The 15,468-nt window shown below is 38.2% G+C and overlaps 1 protein-coding gene across 3 annotated transcripts in view; it reads right to left on the bottom strand.

The window, feature by feature from the left end:
- R3HCC1L (R3H domain and coiled-coil containing 1-like) overlaps window positions 1–14,599 on the bottom strand; it is a 71,157-nt gene extending 56,558 nt beyond the window's left edge. For all 3 annotated transcript variants that reach the window (XM_004680555.2, XM_012723405.1, XM_012723406.1), the window contains exon 1: window positions 14,534–14,599. The gene's annotated coding sequence lies outside the window, so the exon portion shown is untranslated. The remainder of the gene's footprint in view (window positions 1–14,533) is intronic.
- Between the last annotated feature and the right edge of the window lie 869 nt (window positions 14,600–15,468).

The following is a 15,468-nucleotide window of genomic DNA, read 5'->3' on the forward strand; positions in this document are numbered from 1 at the left end:
AAATGTGATCCTATTTTGGTGAGCGTAGACTGGATAGGTATACATGAGAGTATACATATATCAAAGAAACTTTGACAGGGCAATTCTTCTTAAAAGAATTTACCTTAAGGAAATAACCAGGCTTTTACAAAAATAATTACTCCAGACTAGTTATAAGACTGAAAAATTAACATAAGCAGCCCCTGTATACAGCTCAATTTAAATAAATCATGGTATATCAATACTACGGAAAACTATACAAACATTGAAAAAGTGATGTAGATTTACAAATATCAACATAAAGAACTACAATACTTATCAACAAGTTTTTAAAATTTGAATTTAACAAGGGTACAAGACCATGTGCAAAGGAAACTTTAAAACATTCCTGAAAAACACAAAAGTAGATTTGAATAAATAAGCATTCCTTGTTCTTGCTTGGAAAATTCAACACAACTCAACATCATAAAGATGTCAGCTCTCCCTAAATTAATTCATGAATTTAACATAACTCCAATAAAAATCCTAATATAAGCAAGTATTTTTTAATGGAGATAGATAGTTGATACTTAAGGTCAACAGGCAAACATGTAACAACAGCCGTATCAAATATGATAAACTTTGTAAGTAAGCACTTGAAATATTGTAAGTCTCTATGACTAAAAGTGTGATAATGGTGCAGGAATGAACAGCCTGGTGCAAAAGAGTATAAAGTTCAGAAATAAACCCAATGAAAACTACTCAAGGTAAAGATGGCAGCTCAAAACACTGGGGCAAATTTGTACTTCATGCTATACTAGCTAGCATTTGGAAAAAGGTTATTAAACTCATACGACATACTTTTAAAAGACCAAAGTGGTTCAAGTTTTCATATAAGAACCAGATGAAAACGTGCGAGTTTCTCTTTACCCTAGAAAAGGTAAAGTTTTCTAATTATAACCCAAAACTCAGGTGTAACAAAAACTAAAAAAAATTAGACTACATGAAAGCTTAGATACATACAAATGCACACATACACACCAATTAAAGTCAAAAGACAACTCATAAACTTGGAGGAAATAATCTGTTTGCTGTTATAAAGTTTTCTGATTCCTAGAACTCAGTCAAAACAAAGATAATGGGGCCAAGTTTCTCACTGATGGAAACCACAATACGAGGGAAAGAAAAAAATACATCCTATGTTGCTGAACTGAAATAGGAAGTATTGGTATAAACTCATCACTTTCATACAATAGGTAAAAGTGCATATATATATGTCACACATCTCTATTTGCTAGACGCTTTCTGAGAGGATCTAGAAGCAATGACACCCAGTAACAGTAACAACATTTGGAGCTTAGATCCTGGCTCATAGACCCATTCATACTCTACTAAAAAAAGAAAAACTAAAAACAGAGCTCCCTGAAGAAACACCTCATCCTCGGTCTTTAGTTAGGAAAGTGCAATATAAGCCTAGGCCACCATATAAAAAGTGAGAAATTGTTCAAGGAATGATCAGAGTATAATGAAAGGAGACAAAGATTAGCTTGAAGTGTTCCCACTGGTCAAATTAGGGACAGTGTCAAAATACTCTAATAAAGTAGTTATAAATATATATACACAGAATAATGGAATTAGAAAGTCACAAACAATGGAATTAGAAAAATCACAATTTTGGAAGCTTCATGAAAATGATTCAGGCAGAAATTACCAATGGACACCAGAAACAGTAAGCACAAATTCAAGGAATAACCGTTTATGAAGTCTCATAGTGCCTTTCTAAACTATGCTTATTGAGATAACATCATTTTATAACATTACATGTGTTTCAGGGGTTCACATGTCTATATATATCATGTTTTCACAGCTCCAAACACCAATAATTTTTCACCATAGTCCACTGTGCTCCCACCACCACCTGTTCCTGCCCCCTACCCTCCTCCTTTTGTAGCCTCAGTTGTGCTGTCAGATTTTGAAGATTGTTGGGATGCTTTTGTCTTTTTCCTTACTTTGTTTCTTATATTTTGTGTATGAGTGAAATCACAATGATTTTTTTAAAGGTACTTTAAGATTACAAAAGAAATGTCAATATACATATTAATCCAACTAAAATGTACACCTGAAAATGGTTAAAATGATAAATCCTATGTGTTATATATATTTTGCTTTTGTAAAAAAATTACAAAAGGCAAAAACAGTAACCACACATTATTATTACTAAAAATCTGGCAGACACTACCTGAAGTGAAGTGCTCCAATATCACCTTGCAAGAATTTCAAGATCCTGTACCTCCTGGCACATGCCCTGAGAAGCATGACATTACTTCTGTGATACTCCTGCCCAAAACAGAAAACCTGAATCCAGCCATGAGAAAACATAAGATAAACCCAAATTAGAGGCATCCTACAAAATAACTGGCCTGCACTCTTCAAATATATCAATGTCATGAGAAAAAAAGAGAGAGAGAGAGACTAAGAAAATACTTCAGATTAAAGGAAGTTTTAAGTTAAAGAGATGTGAAGACTGAATGATCTGAAATTTTCTTCTGCTATAAAAGTAATTATTGGGACAATGAGTGAAATCTGAACAAGTCTGTAGATTAGGTAATTAAATGTCCTGGTTCTGACAACTGTAGTATAGTAACAGTAAAAAAGAATGTCCCTTTCTTTAGAAAATACACTGTGAAGGGAATAGATCTTTTTATTCGACAACAACCCAAGAAAAGGGTAGAAGGTGGGGGAGAGGGGGGAGGAGAGCCAGGGGAGTAGTAAAGTGTTAACATTTGGGGTGAATGTTTTGTACTTTCTTACAGTTTTCCATAGTCTGAAATAATGTAAACATAAACAAGGGGGGAAAATGTTAGTGTCTGCCACATAATCTTCAATAGAATAAATGCTAACTATTAGATGCTGCTAATGAGAGAATATATCTCCAGATGAATGCTAACTGTATAACAGATGCTGTAGAGCCAAGTATCAACCCAGCAGCAGAGAAATTTGGGACCTGACCCAACTTACAGTCATAAATCCATACAAGGGTCAGAAATTCTGGAATACTTTTGGAATTGGAAGTGAGGTGAAGGAGGGGTATTCAAGGGATAGGGAGGAACTGTTTAAGGAGCTATTAGATATTTAGGTTTAGATTCCCCTCCCCCTCTCCTAAAGAGGCTTGAAGTAATTCTGCAGAAAGTAAAATACATGATCTCTGGTTTGAGGGTTAACTAGACATGTACAGGTTTTAAAATTTGGTGATTAAGTGAGCATCCTGAATGCCAAGATCTGTGGTTCCCATCCTGATCCTCACACACCAGCTCTCAGAAAAATGCAAACTATTGTACACTGAAAGGGTCCTCCAAGCATCTATAAATATCCAGCATTGTTTATAAAAACAGACGTTAATACATGACAAGGTGCATCACTGTAAAATTTCACAACACAAAAGCAGAGACCCAACTGGTTCCAACAGGAAGATTCAACCAAAAAAGAATGGGTTCATGTTGGCTTAGGACTTCTCAAAAGCTATAGAGAACTGGCAAAAAGAAGAAACTATGCTTTCAATGTTCTGGAAGAAAGTATTTCTTATCTACTATTTTTTCACTCACCCAAACTATATGAGTCAAATGTGAAGACAGAAAGACATGTTCACATGGAAAGTCTCCAAAATTACCTTCAATGTACACGTTCTTAGAAAATGACTAGAGGATTGAGAATTGAAATTTCTTACAAATTTAGAAAAAAACTGATTAAAAATTTGCCAGAGCAACAAGTTTTAAACCCATTCAACTGATAAAGATAACTTAACCGACACCCTTTTACAAGCCAACAAATCAGGGAGAAACTCCTCCAGTAAATACACCTCTGAGAGCAAAGCAAGCAATCACCAAGAGTATTATCCAAATCATGTGTCTACAGATAACCACAACTACTCCTGCCTCTTAAAGTCATCCCATTCCTAAACTCCACACTCCCTCCAACCACTATATAAAAATAACAATCTGCTTTTACCAGAGAGATTGTGCCAGTTCAGACATTCTAGATAAATGAACAATCACTATCATCATCCTTTGACATCAAAGAGGAAATGAAGTAAACTAAAGACAGACTTGAGTTACAGAAAACAGGATATGTAACAAAAAGAAAAATGAAGGACATGAGAATTCTGGGATTCTGGAATAACTGTGTGTAAGAAAAAGGCACCAATTCAACTGAAGCTCTGTTACAGGGACAAGCATGTTAAGGGCTCTCATTCTGAAGCTCTCTAGCATCTTTTTAAACTCACACAACTACTAAGAGGATGTGTTTCAAGTAAGTGAGAAGGTAAATGAAGAATAAGGAAGCTAAGAGTTACAACAATAGGAGCATCAAACAAAAAAGTCTGAGGATGACAACAAAAAGAAATCACCCCAGGAAAGGAACCCAGATGGTAGGCCAAAACAAGGTGGTAGAAGTCTCCAGAAGAGAAGCTTCCAATATGTTTTAAAAATAAAGAAAAGTATGACTGATTTCGTGGAAAACTGTATTGAGAGGCTGTTATTTAACACAACAAATAAAATTTGCACAAGCATAATAATGTAAACATGGCCCTAGCTATCTGATATAACCCAATTTTGTTAATGAATCTAAACTGGGTATCTAGGGGAAGAAAAGCAGTGATGATGGTAATTTAAGAACAGTAAATCTGATCATAATAGAAGCTCAATATACAATAACTCAGTGACTCAAAACACAGCAATACATACATGTTATTTAAAAACATGGAAATGCAAATGCCAGGAGAAAGCTTTTTACTATACAGCTTTTTAAATTATGTTTATTTAAAACTATGTCTCTTAAGAAAATACAAAAAACAGCAAATTATTAACTTCTTAAGTAGACTGTTCACTCAAAAATATATAAATAAAGCATTTTCAATTGAAAGGAACAAAAAATTTTAGGGAAAAGTTCTCTTTTGGTGGAAGGCCTTCATATTTCTCATATTCAAAGAATATAGAAAATACAGAAGCTTTAAAAATAAGACAACTTTAAAATCAAATAATTACCAACTGAGTCGACAGAGAAAATTCAGTAATTGTAATACTGAAGATTATAGATCTTACCTTACTTACAAATTCATTAGTGATCACAACACAGTGCAAATAACACATTTAATTAAATTTTCTCATTTATCTATTTTGGGGTACGTACGGTTAACAGCAGAGAGAGCAGTGATACAGACGGACAGAGACAGATTAAAAACAACCAATTGTAAGACTGAATAGATGATAAAAATATAGGCTTAAAGTTGTCGACAAAGAGGGATATCAGAGACTTACTCACCATTAATTTTACAGTATAATTATTATATGAGGCGGTTCTGGCCAATATGCATGGTAAATGACATGTGTGTATTTGCATTCCCTTTATACACATATAAATGCATATACATGAAGATACTTTCCTTATGAGACTGATAATTCACTAAGCAAGGATTCATGAAGGGATTATACCCTATACACAAAGTATGGTTGATGCAATTTGAGAAAAGCAGTTTTATACTCAGTTTCATAGTTAAGGAAACTCATTACTAATTTAACTGTACCAATGACAATTCACACTATACTCTATATTCTTCATCTAGCTATATTTGGACTGTCCTCAACTTTATGCCCAGGTACAACCTCTCCAACAGGTATGTGATTAAATTTCATCAATATATTACTACAATATATTATAATACAATAGTAGTAATATATACAACTTTCCAGAAAGCACACTAAAAGAAAGGATTCTCCTCAAAATGTGGATGAAATGGTTGCAACATGTATCTGTTTTAGACCCTTAAGTGACTTAGCAAAAGGACAAAATCCATGCACAGTGGAACAATGTCACGACACCATGGCAAACCACACTAGCCCTAGGCTGTTCTGGTATTCCTGACATTGGGAGAAAGAAACTTCTGTCATGTTTATATCTGGTTTGGTTGCAAACAAATATAATCCTAATTAATATAACCTCTATAACTAATATAAACTCCTGGTTTTTTTTTTTTTTTCTAAACATACTTCAGCTTTATTTCTGCCTCCCACCCCCTTACTACATGAGCACTCCCCAATATCTCACCTGTGGCCTTTCCTTACATTCTTCCACTAAGCTCTAAGCCAAACATTCTTAAAATCCCTATCACTAAATGTCTGATCTTTTTACTTGAGCTCTAAGGTAATTTCCAGCTTCTTATCATTCTACTGGTATGAGACATAATCAGAACATTTTAGAACAAAGAAAACAGATAAATAAAATAGTAGTTGTGGTAGCAGCAGTTGTGGTGGTATTAACTGGCTAATATTTACTGAGCTTTTAATATACGTCAGGCACAGTTCCAAGTCAACACGCTGGTCCTCATAATGATCCTACAAAGTAGGAAATATTATCATTATCCATTTTACCATTGAGGAAACTGAAACTCAGACAAGTTAAATAACTTGTAGCTTTCCAGAACCCACCCTGTATATATGTTTATTTTTACATCATTTTGTGCATTACTCCATTCTCAGTTGCAATCCCCTTGGGCTTCCCATCACCAAATCACCCATGTGCCATCACCATAGTCCAGTGCATTCCCCTTCCCACTGTTTTTGATCCGATTCCCCATTCCACCCCCACAAAATGTCTGGTATATAGCTGTTCATCATTATCATTATTTTCTCGCCTCTTCCATTATATTCCTGCTATGAGAGAAACCATCCAGTATTTTTCCTTTTCTTTCTGGCTTATTTTACTAAGCATGATCTTTTCCAGTTCCATCCATGTTGCTGCAAGACATGTGTTTCTTTTTTTTTTGGTTGCTGAGTAATATTCCATTGTATATATGTACCACATCTTTTTAATCCAGTCATCCATTTTTGGGCATGTCTTTCCAACTGCGAATAAAACAGCAATAAATATGGGGGTATAGGTATCTTTCTGAATCAGTGTTTTTGTGTCTTTTGGCCAGAACCCACCCTTTTAAAGACTAGCACCTTATTCTAAGGATACAACTAGGACTTTTTTTTTTTTTTTAAAGATTTATTTATTTGTGCATACAGAACTGGGGTGCAGGCAAGAAGTTCAGGGGCGGTGAGAGGCTTCACCAGAGACAGTGGGGAACAGAACAGGCAGATCGACGAAGTACACTGCTAAGGAGAGCAGCGGGCGGGCCAGGAGAGGTCTGCCACGCCATGTGGTCACCTCCGGGGCAGGCGGGAATAGAACTCATGGGGAAGTGGCTTTTAGATTCTCAGTGCTGTGCTTTAACCCGCTGCGCCACCAGGGAGGGCCCACAACTAGGACTTTTTAAGGTTGTCCTCAGCAACCACAGTAGTTATTTAAAATATTCTCCATGGTAATAAATTTTATGCCTCTGAGAAACAATATTTAGAAACTGCCAAACAAGAATCATAAATAAAATGACTGGTCAAGCAAGACAATACTCTCAATACTCTTTGGGGGACAAAGGATAAGACCATCAAGTAATGAGATTAGGTTCCATGTATGGCGCTAATGGTTGAAACTCATTCCAAAAGACAAATTCAGAAGAATATTTATTTGCTAGACTAACTGGCCTTAAAAAACATTATTTTAAAAGGGACAGTATTCAATTACATTATTAAATTCTTTACTTAAAATATATTACCACTAAAATTATTTAATACCTAAAACTCAAACCAAAAATTGCACTCACTGGCTTTCTCCCTAGACCTATTTGAGATGTTTCCCATTACACTACATGACATGCTATGTTCAACACTTGGATATATTCTCTCTTTAAACCACCCCATACTCACTATTCTTCCATCATAAAAGACACCATGTTTTCGGTTTCATACTTTTCTACTAGTACAATTTTAATACTCTATCCATTCCCTTCTTGAAGTTACCTCAAAGTTGCCAGGACAACTTTTTTTCTCAAATATTGTTTTCATCTATAACTTTCAACAGGTAATCAACATAGGATCAAATCTGAGTGCTTCAATTTGGACTTTAAAGCCTTCTATTAATTCTCCTTCATTACACCTAAAAAACACATCACATCACTTTATTTCTCATGCTCAGTAAAAAATACACCTGCCATTTGTACAATATTGTTAACACTCTCTTTTTGCCTTATTCAATTCACAAAGTGTACTCACTTTTGCTTCTAATTTCTTATCTCTTTCTCTCTGGAATTTTTCTCTGGGTCCTCAAATCTACTACTCTACCACTTCCTTCAAGATTCTCCTCTTCCATGAAGCCAAAGTAACTTCACCTATAAATTTTATGTTTTGTTTTCCTCAACAAAGAGACCACCCAGTAGTACAACTAGAAGAATCTCAAAAGTTGAACATACCAGGATTTCTTCTGTGTATGAGTGATTTTCTAAGGGGGGTTACTTTCATCAGACGGTTGTATCAAATATTTAGGAAGTTCATTTGACAGCTAACACAATGGAAACCCATAAATATCATATAACTTGCCCTGATTTCTTATTTGGCAACAATGGCAAAGCAGGATCTTGAACTTCTAGATTCCTGTAACTCTGGACTTCTAGATTTGTGCCCAAAATGAATACAAAGTTAAAGATCACTATCCAGGAATACAAGCAGTACAAGTTTAAAATAAATTACTAAAAAAAGACCATTAGCAGTGGGGGAAACCCTTCCGAATATTCACTAGAATATTTATTCACTGACATTTAGAAAGTGTTACTGTTTTGCTAACTCATTTGTTAACTTAGTGAAAATGTCAGTCATTTTTCAGTTCAGTAAGTGCTTGGGACAGCCTTTCTCAAGGACAGCACCTATTCCTTCCCTCTCCTACCCACCCCCCACCAAACACACCTTTTTTTAAGATGTGACTCTGACACTGTTCCTGAAAGAAATGGGCTCATGTGGGTTAAATTGCAGCACTGCAAGCGAGCTGCCCCGAGGTGATCCACATAGTGTGGCAGACCTCTCCTGTCTTGCCTGCTGCTCCCCTCCGCAGTGTATTTCGCAATATGCCTGTTCTGCTCCTCACTCTGTCTCTGGTGAATCCTCTCACTGCCCCTGCTCCTCTGGCCTGGACCCCAATTCTGGATGAATAAAAAAAAAGGGGGGGGCTCACTGCTGCTCTCCTTGAATCATGCTGTCACAAAAGGCAAACAGTTTCTGTTGGGTTCTCTTAGGATGCACGTACATTGTGAAGCAGTCTAAGTAGTGAGACTATGCGTAGGATCAGAAAGGAAAGCCAAAGCCAAACACCAGAACACGAGTAAAGTTAGATTCTAGTACCTGACTTAGTCAGCAAGTCATCAGTTTTCAATCCTTTCCAGCAAAGTCACCTCCATTCTGCCCTGTCTGAACTCCCAACATCCACAGCATAATAAAATGGTTTTTTAACACCAAAAAAGCTCCTTTTCCTAGTTTAGTAGCATCATATTGAACACAAACACAAAGAACACATGCCCTTAAATAAACTTTTCCCAACTTTAACATCTACTCTCTGCCATTGAGAAATCAGGCAGACTGAGATAGTTTCCGCTTAGGAAACTTTTTTAAGATTTATTTATGCATACAAGGGCTGGGAGATGGGCCAGAGGTATAGGGGGTGAGAGGATTCACCAGGAACAGAGTGGGGAGCATAACAGGATTGACTGAAATATAATGCTAAGGGGAGCAGCAGGCATGACAGGAGAGGTCTGCTGCGCCATGTGGGTCACCTGCCTGGCTGGGGAGCAAACACATGCTGCAGTGGCTGCAGACTGCTTCATAGTGCTGGTGCTTAACCTCCTTGCACCTTACAATTTAATGATTCATTTCACAAATAGACATATTTAAAATACTTGAAGATGTGATTTTAAGATGCCTAAGACACAAAACTAAACATACAGTCTGTAGATAACTGCTCTAACCTAGGAAGGGGGTGAATGCAAAAGTATTTAAGTGCCAAGCTAGGTATAATGAAGTTCACTCCACCATAACTAGCTAATCTATAGTATCACTCTGAACTTATAAACAGATTTTGGATTCCAAAAACAGCTTTAATAAAGAAATAAAAGGCCTTTAGTATATGCCTAGAAAAAAAGACTGGGGTAAGGGGGTACATTTAAAATGTGGACCTTGTTCTATGCTGTCTAGATTGTGAGATAAGTGGTTTTTTACATTCTTTTTAATTTTCTGTATTTTCCAACTTGTTTATGATTAGAATTAAATTTTAGAATAAAGTATTTCTAAAAAAGAAAATCATTTATTTAAATGTGTTTTAAAACTACACTACAAGTGGTTTTAAGTAAGAGGTAACTGGTCTGTACAACATAAGCTGGCTTCGTGTTTGTATGCTATCTATGCAAATTTAATATTTAAAAGAAAACTTTAGCATAATAAAAAATGCACGAACATGTTACTTGATTTACTATTAATATCTGCTTTTGTTTTCTTTCCTCGCTAGTTATAAATATTTACAACATATCTTCAAATAACAGACAAAAAGAAGCTCAGTAAATTCTCCATCTTTGGCCATGCCCCTCCTGGTTCTTCCTTCACACATTCTCCCCATCTGTCTGTCTCATTTCTCAATCAGTCCTTTCTATATGGGGTTACTTTCCTTCTCTAACTGCCTATTATCCCCTTCAAGAGTTTCTAACTCTGAACTTCCTTTCTGTCTCTGACTGACCCCAATTCCCTGCTTCCTGTGTCTGACTCTGGCTGTTTGTCTGTCTCCCCGGTACTCCCTCAAGCACGTGTGTATATACAAATCTGTGCTCTCTTGAACTCTGCCCTTCTGTCAGTCTCTCCCAACTGATACCATTTCCAAAACATTCCTGTTAACTTTTCTCTCTAATCTTTGTAAATAAACAGAGGTGGCATTTGTTATAATTATTCCTATTTACAGATGGTAAGAACACAATTAGGACTTCTGGTATAAATCTGAGAGGTTAGCATTTAAAACCAAGTGTTTCCTTTCTTTAACACTATTCTGATATTCAAGGCAAAGAACTTGAAACAAACCAATTATAAGTCAATATGAACATTATACAATCAGATTACTTTCTAAGATGCAAATCTAAACTTTTGTCCATATTTTTGTCTCTGTTAAATGATCTTGAATTGTCAACCACTCGCGTAATCTACACCCTCATTTTCACAATTTAGAACCTCATGATATTACACACGAGAACCTACTGTGTCCAACTGAACTTCTCTGCTTGCTTTATTACCCCTACTCCAAAATCTCCATGTTTGCCATTAAAAAAAAAAATACAAGAGGGACAATTATTATGAAGAGTGAATCTGAAAATGGGAAACTATACAGAAGGCTGGTACAAGACAGTGAAAAATACACAACACAGAGGGGAGCAACTTGTCTATGTTTTATTGAGAGGAGAAAATCCTCTCCAAATGCAGGCTTACTGCTGCTAAGCAACACATTATAACTTCTCTTCTATCAAAGCTCTGACAAATGGAATTTTTCTGTAATTCAATAAACTCTTAGGAATAACCCAAGCTTCATCCATTCCACTGAGCTCATTAATGGAGGACTCTAAATGTTTCACCACTAGCTAAGAGCGCATTTTCTGGTAGGTGGCATAGGAGAATTCTCCTGTAAGACATACTAGCCTACCTCTATTTCTACAAGTGTGGTAAGTCTCTGTAATTCCACAACTGAAAGTTCTAAGTTATAGTGCAGGTTAGTGCTTATCAAAGATCATCTAATAGGTGGCCAATTTTATACACAGTATAACAGCCAGTCACAGTTTTATAAACACACACATATATCTATGTTTATATTTGTGATTAAAAATCTACACTTGAACTTCTGGCACCAGTTCATCTGCTTCTATCATGCTAATGAGTGCATGAATACTGAATCAACAATCTACCAGTCTTTTCATTCATTCTACTTAGATATTTTGTGAATAGTTAACTCATAGAGTTAATGAGGACAGGGTCATAGATTCAAACTCCATCTTGGCCAATTAGTTTTGCTGTGTTTTAGGGTTCCATGGTCACAGCCAAAACCTTAACCTTCGTTTCACGTTTCATGCAAAGTATGAATACAGTGTACCACCAAGACCCATGACTGAGAAAAATATAAATAATAACACCATCAACACCATCTACCTTAATTAAACCTGGCTAGTTATGTGCCTACGTCAAATAATTTCTAGTCTTCTTTTCAGTCATTCTGGTTAGTATTATTATCCTTGTTTTATAACTGATAAAAAAAAAATCAACCTGATCATATGAAACAAAAATTACAAACCTGGTAAGTAATGAAAACTACATTTAAACTCCAAAAGCTTAGGTCATTTCCGCAATTCAACTCAGCCTTCTCCAGAGTATGTCTTAGTGACACTGGACAGCCAACAAAATGTTCCTATTCAGAACAATTCAGTGCAGTTATTTACTAATTGAGCAGCCATTGTGCATGGTTAGATCCCATAGCTAAAATCGAGTCTAAGTGTGTATATGTAAAGGGAAAAATAACTCATTATAACACAGAGAATAGTTTGTAATGGAAGTGACCTCTATTACAGCTTTGGACTATAGTGAAAAAATTAATTATCTGACTGATTCATAACTAAAGATCAGAAATGAAATTGGTAAAACATAGAGAATATATCAAAAAACAGAGCAAAGAAAGCATTTCCTAAATATCTGAATCTGTAAACATCTTGTTGTTAACATGAAATTTGAAGGAATTAGAAAACAAAGATTTTGATTTTAATCCTAAGACTTTACTTTGAACAACTATTTTTCTCTTTGGTTTCTCTAGACTCCCACTCCTGACAGATACACACACACCAATGCCACCATCAGCAATGGTCACAGAGTTCCATTTCAAAAATTGAAAGTCATCAAGTCAGACCCTACCTGGCCGGCAGCTGCACTTTTTAAACGTCTAAAAAGTCTGACTTAATTACAAAAACAGCACAATAATGAGCACTTATTCACTCCAGGCTCAACCAAGCTCTTCATAGTCACATTTCATTTAAGTCTTGTGCAGTGAGATAAATGCTATTATCTCCATTTTAGAGATTAGTAAACAGGCTCAGAAAAGTCAACTAATTCTCCTAAAGTAAAACTAGAAGTCATAGTACTAAGATTTGGACTAAAACTTGCACATTCAACTAATATATTTTAGTTTCTGAACCATCCTCAAATCTTTTTCAACTAGTATTTCAGAATAAATAGAAGTTAAGAATATCTAATTACTACACTTCCAAGCCCATTGAAAATTGGCTGTAAAATTCTGAATCCCAAAAATGTGGAAAATAAGACCAAAAAACCACCTGCAAGGCTTAACTGCGAAATGAGAAAACAGACAATACACTACTTACATTCTGAATTCTGAGAAAATATAGAATCTTATCTCATATACCTAAGACAGTGAAAAGAATGTTTCAGCCAGTATGCATAAAAGCATTTAATGGACTGCTACAATCAGAACTAGGTTTAGCACATTAGTTATGTGAACAGGGGGAAGAGACTTAAGACTTGCTGGAGGCTTAGCTGAGGAACCCAAGGGCTGCCGGCAAGTCCTAATACAGCACAAGGCCTAGACAGGTGTGTGTGTGTGTGTCGGGGAGAGGGAAGTTTCCAAATTCTGGTGGGCCTTAAAACTCAGATGAAATTTAAAACTGACTCTACAGGTGACAGGTACAGCCCCAAAGGCAGGCCCCAGAGCGACAGCACAAGGACGTCTATATGGCTCATTCATTTCCAAAGACGCTTTTCCCTTATTTATTAACTCACAGTCATGTTTATGATCTTCATAAAGACGTGAAAGTGGCCTTAAATTTCAAATGACCTGGCTGGAGACAGCATAGTAAGGTTCCATTTAAAACATGTCTCCTCACACCGAGCACGTCTAAGGAAACCCACAACAGCCCTGGCAGACAGGCAGGTCACACGCTATTACTCCCATTTTTCAGACAGGGAAATCGAGGCTGCTGTAAAGGGGCTACAAAAGATCTCAAGTCCGGCCAGTAGCAAACCCAGGCTCTGCCCAGGACATCGGACTCCAAATTCTGTGCTTCTTCCTTTACAAAACTTCGAGAGGCAGCTTTATGGCTAAAGGGAACTTGGGAGCCCGACGCGGGGTTTTCGCGGCGCGCCCGTGAGAATCAGGAAGTCCATCCTCCAAGCAGACGGCGCGCGCCGTCCACAGCTCGTAGCCCGCGGCTCCCGGGCAGCGGAGCGGGCTCATCCCACAGGCTCGCGACCCGGAACGGGCCAGCAGCCCCCGGGTCGAGGCGCAGCCGCCTCCGCCGCCCACCGCCCCGTACCCCTCGGGAAGGGGAGGGGTCGCCACCGGGCGGCTCGGTACCTGTTGAAACCGGGGGAGAACGACCCCTTCTGCAGGGAGTCCTTGGATCGAGGGCCCAAGGCTGACGCAGCCCCGGGAAGGGAAAAGGGCCTCGAGGGAGGTCCCCTCAATCCAGGGCCAGCGGGGTCGAAGGGCGGGCGCTTCCCAGTAACCTCTGCCCCAGGCAGGGGCCCGCCCCGCGCATCACGTGAGGGAAAAAATACCGGTAACCAACAAAAGGCAAAGGAAGTTTTGACCCAAGTGTGGGGGCAGAAGCAGAAGTAGCATGCCTCACCTCGGGGTGCTGAGGGAGGAAGGCAGAGAGGAAGACAGAGGGACACGGGGCTGCTCGTTACCCGGGGCGCCGTCCCTCACCGCTTCCGCCGCCTCCTCGAAGCTCAAGCTCTTCCGCTCGCGCCGCTGGGGCGCGCGCCAGGCCTCGGCTCCGCCCCTCCCGCGCCGCGGTGCCTTCTGGGGGTTGTAGTCTCCTCTAGGCGGTAATGCGGGCTGCTTCTTGGTCACATTAGAGTGGCTGGCAAAATGGCCAGGGCGGGAGGGTGTTTCCTCCTCAACTAGAAACGTGTTTAAATCTCACATCAATCTTACCGTCCCGCCCCATCGCTTCGGGACCAACATTCTTGGAAAAGGTAGTTGAAACTCAGTTTCACCTTCTTCCTCCTCTGCACTGCATCTTTAGACCCTCTCGGAAAATCCGCCTCACCTCGTGGGAGTTATGTTCAAGTACTCTCATTTGAGCTTCAGTCACCATTCGACACCGTGTACATTCTTTTTCACCTGTTTTCTGTGACGCATACACTTGCCTTCTTTCAAGTATTCTCAGTCTCCTTGGCGATTCTTTTTCTAGCCCAACTCTTTAACTATTAGGATTCAAAGTTCTTGGTATTGGCGTGCAGAGAGGACAGTCCTGCCCCTTCTCTCTTGAACTCATTTGTGCTCCCAACTTGGACGCTTCCACCTCATGTGATGGCACAGGCATCTCAACTTAAGTGAACTACCCTTTCCTCCCCACTTCCTAATACAGCCACTACAGCCTCTATCCTGAATTCCTTTCTCACTTCTTCCCCACCCATGTTCAAATGGTCACCAAATCTTACAGATCGTTTCTCCTGCGGATCTCTTGAATCTTGTCACTGCCTTTGACTTAACTTAGACGCACATCATTTCTTCTCTGATAACTACATTGGCTCCTTCTGGTTTCAGCACTTCAGT

The sequence above is a fragment of the Condylura cristata genome, unplaced genomic scaffold, assembly GCF_000260355.1.
Source record: "Condylura cristata isolate star-nosed mole 26May11 unplaced genomic scaffold, ConCri1.0 scaffold00011, whole genome shotgun sequence".
In the NCBI taxonomy this organism is placed as follows: Eukaryota; Metazoa; Chordata; class Mammalia; order Eulipotyphla; family Talpidae; genus Condylura; species Condylura cristata.